This window comes from Macrobrachium rosenbergii, chromosome 9, assembly GCF_040412425.1.
Source record: "Macrobrachium rosenbergii isolate ZJJX-2024 chromosome 9, ASM4041242v1, whole genome shotgun sequence".
NCBI classification, from domain to species: domain Eukaryota; kingdom Metazoa; phylum Arthropoda; class Malacostraca; order Decapoda; family Palaemonidae; genus Macrobrachium; species Macrobrachium rosenbergii.
This window is the reverse complement of record NC_089749.1, coordinates 2,456,713-2,466,042: the sequence shown is the minus strand read 5'-3', so window position 1 is coordinate 2,466,042 and position 9,330 is coordinate 2,456,713. Positions and strand designations below refer to the sequence as shown.

The window sequence follows — 9,330 nt, the reverse complement described above, 5'->3', positions numbered from 1 at the left end:
TTTCCGACAGGAATGAAAATCTTTAAAGAACGTTTTCCAACAGTGTCGGTTTTTCCAACAGAAGGACGATTTGACAACCCTGATCATTATGAGAGCGGAATTTTTAACAGGAAACAATGGAACTGTATTGAAAGTCGAATTATTGGGAATGTTATATATCTTTTAAAATCAGTTCATTTCTAATATAGAGAACAAGAGGATGTGAAGTTCTGAATATTGGAAAATATTGCCAAAATATTTTTGGTGGCAAATTTGCTTTCTTGTCAATCATAAAAGCCACGTTATTATGCATGACCAGAATTGTAGCGAAATGTTCCTGATAAATGTCTATTTTTTCTAGGTATTAATTTATGCAATGGGATGATATGCTCATTAGGTGAAGAATAAAATGATGGCTTTTATCTCAAGGTTTTGTTTTGTTTAAAAATGACATCATGGTACCTGTTATTTTAATTTATATAGCTCGCAATGGAACATGATGTTTTCGTACAAAATCAAAAGATTTTTATTAGATAATTAGGTCAAGTGCACACTAAATGAAAAATGGGCAATGGACAATGTTTTATAAATCCTGACATTCAGATGCTGCCTAAAACAACGTATTTTTCATATGGGTCATTTATTCCATATATTTACTGTAGCTTTGCTATTTTCATTGTTTGGTTTCTTTCGCTCTCAACAGATGTCAGTGTTACTTGAGGTGATGTAAGGATTCCTGGAATTGTCGTTTGACTCCAAGATCCTTTGTTTGTTACCTGGGCCAATCAGAGGTCGTTTTCTCTCCCTCTGTTTGAAAGTGAGGACTTGGGCTTTTGTGATTGGCGAAAGAGACGATGAGGTTTTCAGGAAAAGAAGTGTTAGTTTAGCTCCTAGTTTGTATCCGGTCATTTTGTATTTGTGTGCTGTGCTGAAAGTGCTCTGAGAAATTTAAGGTGAAACTTAGTTTATTTAGTTTTGGATACATTTTACGTAAATTTTAGTACAGAAGTATTTTTCATTGAAAATTTAATGTTCATGTTCTGAGTGTTGGATGGTGAAATACTTTCTGCGAACATATGTAAGGTAAGGCCTTAGCAAAGAAACCGGTATACTGGGCTTGTTGGTGGGTTTTCTCTTGGCAGGAGACCTGCTTTTGGTTATGTCTAATGTATGAACTCGGTCCGTTTGGTTAGACGAGAGGTGGTCTGTCCGTTTGGTTAGACAAGAAGTGGTATGAGGTATTTCTTTGCAGTTTTAGAATCTTGAAAATTTTTATATGGAAATTACAAGTCAGTTCCTGTAAACTGACTAGTGACACTGATGACTGCTGTTGTTACATGGAGAAAGTTGCTCTGTAAAGGAGATTCTTAATTTTCAAAACAGTGGTTTATAATCAATAATTTTTTGTAATTTTAAGGAAAGGCATGGTAGTTTTACCTGCAATTTCTTAATCGTAATGTACTTATCCGCAGAACTGTAGCCATGGTCTGCTTTGCCTTTGTCGTTTTTATCTGAAATCTAAATTTTAATTTCTTTGAACTTTGCAAACACGGTATCTTAGTTTATCTGCTTTCCGTCATAATTTGCCAATGCTATGACTTCATGCCAAAGATATTTTTAAACCTTATGAAGTCATGAGTATGAAATTTGAGTTCTTGTAAACTTTGCATCAGTGCTTTATTTACAATGGCTGGTGGTTATTTCTGAAAGATTTTAGATGCTAGCCAGTAGTACAGGTGTATGAGGCCCCAGCTAGTGTTGAGTACTTGAAGTCTTAGTGTTCAAAGGGGTAGATCTAAGCTGGCTGTCCACGGTGAGCTAGACTTGGCAGTTGACGTTTTTCTATAGAAATTTACCTGCTGAACAAAAATTTAAAATATTTTGTTGCTCGGCTGTAATTGAAACTTTAATTAATATTATCTTAGAACTGTAGCCGATTATAAAAGGGACCCGTTGGGAATCGGGGTTTTGGGTGGGGTTAAACACTTTCGAGAATAGCTGACGGCAAGGGGGACCCGTTGGGGATTCAGGGTTTTGGGTGGGGTAAATAACTTGGGAAAAGGTTTGGGCACCTTATTGTTGTATTTCTTGTTATACATGTCATTTGGAACACGAAAAACAAGCGTAAAAAAAAGGGGCAAATAAATGGACAGAGGTAGCCGTTCCAAAGGCACTTTTCATGCATTACTAGTACTGCTGATTCCAGGCCCTATCATGCATGCGCAGTCTTACAGGTGAGCCAATCACCCGATGCCTCCAATTGAGAGACACTAGTATTCTAAGTCGGTGTTCCGAGGTGAGCTGTAGATGAGCTGTGGCAATCTGACGTTTTCCTGTTATTTTTTTTCCATTACAAGAGTTTTAAAATTAATTTCATTTTTTTAAACTTTCTGTAACCCCTGTGGCTGGCATGCGCAGCAAAAAAATACCTCCTGCCAGAACATACGAGCTTGCCAAGAATACTTCAAAATGCGGATAAGGCGCGAAGCACCTTTCCGCCACCTGTTTCTTCGCCCTGACCAAAAGCTTTGAATAGTGTCCAGTCGAGCTAGACTATGGCAGTTGATGCTTTTCTATGTTATTTTACTTGCTTTGATTCAAGAGTTTAATAATATTTTGTTTTGTGTCAGCTGGTGATTTAAACTGTAATTTACCTTTGAGCTGTATAGGTCGGTGCAGGGGACCAGTTGGTACCATCATGTAGCCTTCAAAGGTCAATTACAGTTTAGTTACAGCCGGCCGACAAAATATGATTTTAAATTTTTGTAAAGCCAGTAAATTAACGTAGGAAAACGTCAACTGCCATAGCCTAGCTCACCGCGGACAGCTGGCTTAGAATTACCTAAGCATGGTATCGCTTTCAAGCCCTGGCAGTTACTTCTGGTCGCCCGTCTGAACACCGACAAGTTTGGGAACTTGCTAATGTTGAAGTGTAATGTCAGTGAATCCGGAAGTGTCCTTGCTGTAGCGTGTTTTTCTGGGACTTTGGTAAAGTGAAAGGTGTGATTGAGTTTTTATAGATCCAACTGTACTTGAAGGCACAGTATGCTTGTCCTCCTGTACTTGTTTTGTCTTAAATCACTGTTTTTGTGGGGAACCTGTCAATACATCACACCATTAAAGAATATCTTAAATGTAAGAAATCTGAGCAATTAACTTATCGTTAGTTTTTCACAAATATTCGGGGATTATAACCTTTACTGTATTCTTGAATGGCTAGAAAAGTTTACTTTAATACCTATGGTAAACCGTTGTAGTTTCGTTCAACTCCTAAAACTGGCAAATAGAACATCACAGCCACGTTCTAAAGGGACGAACCCAAAACCATAATGGTCGGTATCCATAACACTAAATGTAGACTGTTTAGGTTACTATATTAACATTATTCTCGTAGTATTGTAGTATACTCTTTTGCCGGACCTCATAAAGGATACTTGGGTCTAGATAATTAAGGGCTCTTGTCCTCTGGATAGCTTAGTCACTAAATGAACAAGAATTACTGCTACTTAAGGCAAGCATGCGTATCCTTAATTCGACCCGCAGATTACATTGGTTTGCTTGTTGCTTCGGAAAGAAGAGATCAGAACCATCTAGGAAACTGAAGCAGGAAGGTCAATTGCTGTCCAGCTTTTGAAAGATGAGCTACAATTCAAAATATCGATTAAAGTTCATTCATTGTGGTGTTTACGATTTATTATTCATGTGTTGAAATAATTTAATGTGATTGAAGTTTTCACTGGGTTCCTTGTAGAGAAGCTTTTTTAGTTAATGGTTTAGATTGAGCTGGTTTTGAGCCAACACGGGAGCTCAAGTCCCTTGTGAAGGCTTAAGGGATCAATTAAAGGTTCAAAGCATTCATTCTGTTAGCTTTAGGGATCAGCACAAATCCTTCATGTGTATTTTCGAAAATCCATCTAAGGTTTTTTTTTTAGTCATTAGTAAAATGTTCAATTGCTTTTTACTGCATTGCTCTTGCTGGTTAGTTTATACTGTATCCATGCAGTAGAACTGCTCCTTTTTAATGTCAATACATTTAGTTATTTCAATATTACCAAGACCTAAACTATTTCAATAGCTCTTAAGAACTGTTCGTGACGTTTCGGATCATCCAAAATTTACTGTGATATTTATCTCATATCCCTATGTTTTCCATCAGCTGGGTATATTCTGGCAACTGGTAATGACGTATAGGCCTTTTGCTGCGACTGTTATTTCTAGTGTATAGAAAGTTTTCAAGGTTTTCAAGTTATATTTTTATTTACCGATACTCATTCTTTGCGCCTGTGCTGTAATGTTCTCATTTCACAGATTGCTTGGGTCTTATAACTAGTACATATTGGGTGTAAAGAGAAACATCTGTACAGAGACGTTCGTATCGCATGAGTCATTAACTTGTTCTCCATTACTTTTGTCTTGTTTATCCATTTGATTGTACTTTTTCAAATATCAGTTTTTTCTGTAATATGAAAGTGGCAGAATGTTGCCTTTTGACCACAGTGAAAATGTAAGAGGTAGTTCCATTGGTATATCAGCCTGACAGGTTGCTAAATCAGAGTGAAGTAAAGTGTGAAGAGTGGAAACGGATTCCTGTGGCCTGAAAGAGTAGATAGGATCCTTCCCTTAAAAACCTTAGTACAGTAACATAGTCAGGTGGTTTTCATGCTCGGTTTCGGAAAGCTAACAGGGTCAGACACTTGTCACAATTTGCTTTGATAGTTTCTTGCTTGATGGTGGATACTGAAACATTTTACAGATTGATTGAATAACAGAATTGTTTGCCCTTGAATTTGCCCTATTAACTTGAGGCTTGGGAGTAAGGTTAAATCTTCATATTCTATATTCCACAGTAAGTCATTAAAATCGGCACGATTGAGTAGTATCATTCTTGAGCCTTGGGGAGTAAGTTTTTTGACATAAGTCTTGATAAATTTCATATTCCTATGATGGTGCTGAATTACAGGGTTTGCATTTGCTAATAGTGTTGTAAAGCTGGTTTGAGGTAATAACCATCTTATTGCCCAAGAGCATCTCTATTCTCTCTCTCTCTCTCTCTCTCTCTCTCTCTCTTTTCTGAGCAGGCCTAATGAGCAGGACTTGGAAAGCTTTCAGATTTAAACTTAATACCAAGCTCTGCGAGTTGATCTATTTGGTATATATTATGAGCCACAAAATAATTTGGTGGTTTTATAGTTTTCATAGAATATTTAAGGGGTAACTCAATTTATATATCAAAGTGCCTTTTGAATTCTATGAGCTGTTAAGCTGGCTTTATGCCAGCATGGGCTCTTGCTCATAGAGCAGCCCTTGTCATTTTTTGATGTGCAGGTAAAATTAAGGATATGACGGTGATTACGTTATTTGTGATTTATGGGCGTGCAAGTGAAATGGTGTGAATGAAAGGTTAATAGGCGAGGTTACGAACCTCTTTGAGCCCTAAGGCACCCGTCAGTTGGAGAAAAAGAGCGATAGTAGCGAGTCCTGGCAAGTGGCAGATAGCTAGTAAGGAAAATGAAATATTTATCGTCTGAGAAAAATCAGAAACAGAAAATCTATGGAGATTTAATCCCATATTTAACTTACTTTGCAAAACAGAGAGGATTTCTTTGGCTAATGTCGATCTTTTTGGTTGGTTGGTAGGGATCGATGGAGGGAAATGAAGAATTTTAAGTCTTAGGAAAGCAACACAAATAGAAGTAATAGTTAAGTGGTAGTTAGAGCGATAGTTGGAAAATTTCGGTCGTTAGACGTGAACCCAAAAAGGGTAAAGGAAGGCTTTATGGAAGGAACGGGATAGTTGCTAATCAAATGATTAACCACATAGAGTACATGTCTCGAGCTGCTGTCTGAGGGTATCCCCGGCAGGAGAAAGGTAATGATGGTAGCAGATTATTTCAGACAGATCGTGGTACCAATAAGAAAATCCTTTTTCTAAAAGGTCTTTTTTCCCAGTGTTTGTGGTTCTACTTGGGTTTTTGTATCTTCACGCCTTTGGTTAGGGCACCAAGGAGGTCTAAAGTTGAGAAAAGCACCTATGGCTGTTGTATTTCCGGGCTTGAGGTTCGACGACGGGATTAGGAGTAGGTTGAGGAGGAAGGGAAGAGGCTTGAGGTTCTGACAGTTAGGGGTAGATTGAGGGGTTGGTGGTGTTGGCTGCTCAGTGAGTCCCTATATCGTGACACAACAGTGCTTCAACCACTTTTCGGTCGTTTCTACCCGTGGCTCTGGTGGTGTCGTTGGTCTGGGAGCAGGTGTTGCTATAGGAGGAGTTTTGGCAGGTTGGCTCTTGCTTTCAACTGTAAATGCGGGATAATCGAGCACTGCATCGCTTTAACCACGCATGATAACGCTCAGAACAGTTGGGGCACTTGTTGTAGGTTCCCCTTTTTTCAGTTTTTCGAAACAATTTCAATGCACTTCTTGCTACAGATTGTTTCAGATTGCAGGGCCTCTGCAACGTTCTTGATGATGACAATAACGCTGACATCTGTAGCACCTGACTGATGTTGGCGTGTATTCCTCTGTAAAAATATCCCCATGTCCTAAGCCATACTTTGCTCGGGACTGGTCCTCTGAAGGTGGTAAGGATCTTCCGTGAAGGTGCTTTGTATCTGGTTAAAGACCTCTCTGCGTTCACAATATGGGGAGCTCCAGAAGAGGATCCAGAGGGAGCTCTGTTGGGTGATTACAGACGATGGCCTTGTTTAGCCTCTCATTTGGGTTCAGTAACAGAAATTCTGTGTTGTCCTTCAGGAGATCGACTGTTGCTTTTCTTTTGGAGTAATGGTGAATTCTCCTTGTGGTTCGGCCGTAAGTGATTCATGTTGATGTTAGGGTTGTTTTTTTAAAGAGCCACTACCGTTGGATCATGGCAGGTTTGAGTTGTAGCTTCTCGAAATTCGATATTTAAATGGCTGTAATATCATTTGGTTTTAATGTATATCCTCGATCATTGTTTAGTTTCCTATTATATATTACAAGAAAGATGGTCACTTCCGATTAAGTTTCTACCATAATGCAATGTTCCACCTACCAGTTAAGTAGATTTTATTACGGTTGCTGCAGTGGATTGTAAAAGCTGCTGATTAGTTTCACGACCAGCTATGGGTTTGAAAATAGTATGTCATAAAATTTTTTAATTAGTTTGAGCTGTAATTGCCATAACTGTAAATTTCTGTAGAATCGATTTACGTGAAATTGACTTAGATTGATTGATATTTATAATTAAAGATCGGAAGCTGGATAATTTAATGGTCTGAATGTTGAATGTTTTACAGAACCTATTAGGTATTTTTATTGTGGAGACTTAATTTTACCTTTTTACAAAATAAAGAACATCGTTACCAAGATTTTATTTCTGGAGACTTAATTTCAAAATTCTTTTAATAATTGCCATCGTTCTTCCAAGATTTTGATGAAATAGTTCTTTGGTATTCTCATAATTTCGTTTTTGATGAAAATTCTTTTAATAATTGATATTAAGAAGTGAGCAATGAATTCACAAAACAGATCCAATGAAGTATACCATCAACTAGTGTAATATAAAGTTGTGAAAGTGATTGCTTTTAGTTCATTGTAACTGGTAAACTAACAATGGCATGTCAAATATTGAATTCTGAAGGAAAAGTCTGCTGACAGTCCCGACAGTTACTTGCTAGTGAACTGTTTAAGAAATCAGGTTTGGTGCTAAAGCTTGAAGAGAAACTTAAGGATTTTGAGAAACTGACACATGAATGTAATGTTAAATTATAGCCCATAAAAAATATGTACTGCACAATAACAACGATCAAGAGTGGGATAGCTCTTACATACAGTATATGGAACGCTCATTGAATTAAAAATAAAGGATGAAAACAATGATAGATTATCAGGGCAACAGGAAGCAAAACAAATACCTTGTAAACTAAGGTAGCCCAGGAAATGGAACGAAAGCGTTTAAGCAGCGCTCATATATGAATTCTCCGTTGAATTCAAAATAGTGTATCTTTCAACAGCACAGGTGGTGAGGTTATAGCCCCTTTTAATTTTTACCGAATTAATGTTAATGCCAATGGTTAATTTTTGTACTTGTCCTTTACAGATTTTTCGCTGGTCAGTAGTACCACCACTGTATCTATGGAACAGCCTCTTTATCGAAAAGGTTTTTTGATGGCGCCAAGAGTAGTTTATGAAGACTGCATAACTTCGTTCTTGAAGTAAGTAGTTTGTAAAGAAACCTAATATTGAATACTAATTTAGTAATTAATACATTAAAAATTTCACATTTTTTCTTATGTTTTGGTGATGGTTTCTGTATAGATCAGACGTAACTAAAATTGACGTGCTTAATGAAAATTTTTGAAATAAACCCTTTTGACCAGCAAATAATGGCAATGACATGACGAAAACTAAAGTTTTTCCAATTAACTTTGTCTAGAAAATCTGACATGGTTACTGATTTTAACATTTAAAAACTTTTTTCTAATCAAAAGACTGTCAAAAAATCTTTAGGTTTAAAAAAAATCAAAATTTTTCTGTAAAATGACTAAGATCATGAGTGAGAATTTCCTGTAAATAACATTTCTGAATATTTTTCCCCATAATTGTATTCAGGGATAAACTGACAATGTTAGCTGTGTTTAGTGATTACTGGAACCTCTCAGTTCATCAAGAAATTTTAAATTCATAGCCATTAGCCATTTGCAGTTCTTAAACAAAAAAAATCTGGAGTCAAAATAAATAGCACTTATGTGATAATGTAACTTATTACTGATAGGTAGTTACAGCACTTGCCTATGAGTGAACACAAAATATCGGCAGTAGAGTGTAAAGGAACATTGAAATGGAAGCTGTAAGTCTGATTAAACGTGTTACTTGAGAACTGACTGTTTAACAGTAGTGGGGGAGTTTATAGAAAAGCAAATACCGAAAACTTAACGAGGTAATGCAAACGAACTCCAAAGAAGTCCTGATAATCTGACGCACTGAAATGACCAACTTCAATTGTCCGATATGGAAATGGAAGTTGAGTGGATATAAAAGAAAATCAGTGACTTACATTGAAAAATGACGTTCTTATTTAAAGTAAGAAAACCAGATTTTTGGGACTCGCCCCCTAGTAGATTTAATTGAATAATACCCTTGGGCCTTGTCTCCAGCAAAAGATTTATAAGCGACAATATAATTCATCACAGCAAACCAGTCTTAGACTTCAATGTCCATGCAACAGACTTGCAAAATATGATTTTTCTGTAACCAAAAGGGAACATTACAAGACAACCATGGAACTGAATAAGACACTCTGTAGAGCAGTTGTAGGCTACTTGACTTTTACTGTACTTTTTTGACGTAATGGTCTGTTAGTTTACTTAGGCT

The 9,330-nt window shown here is 37.0% G+C and overlaps 1 long non-coding RNA gene across 1 annotated transcript in view; it reads left to right on the top strand.

Annotated features, from left to right (window-relative positions):
* Positions 1 to 774: 774 nt before the first annotated feature.
* LOC136841358 (uncharacterized) overlaps positions 775 to 9,330 on the top strand; it is a 16,992-nt gene continuing 8,436 nt past the window's right edge. Inside the window, exons 1-2 of the long non-coding RNA XR_010853903.1 lie at positions 775 to 932; positions 8,057 to 8,171. This is a non-coding gene — a long non-coding RNA (uncharacterized lncRNA). The remainder of the gene's footprint in view (positions 933 to 8,056; positions 8,172 to 9,330) is intronic.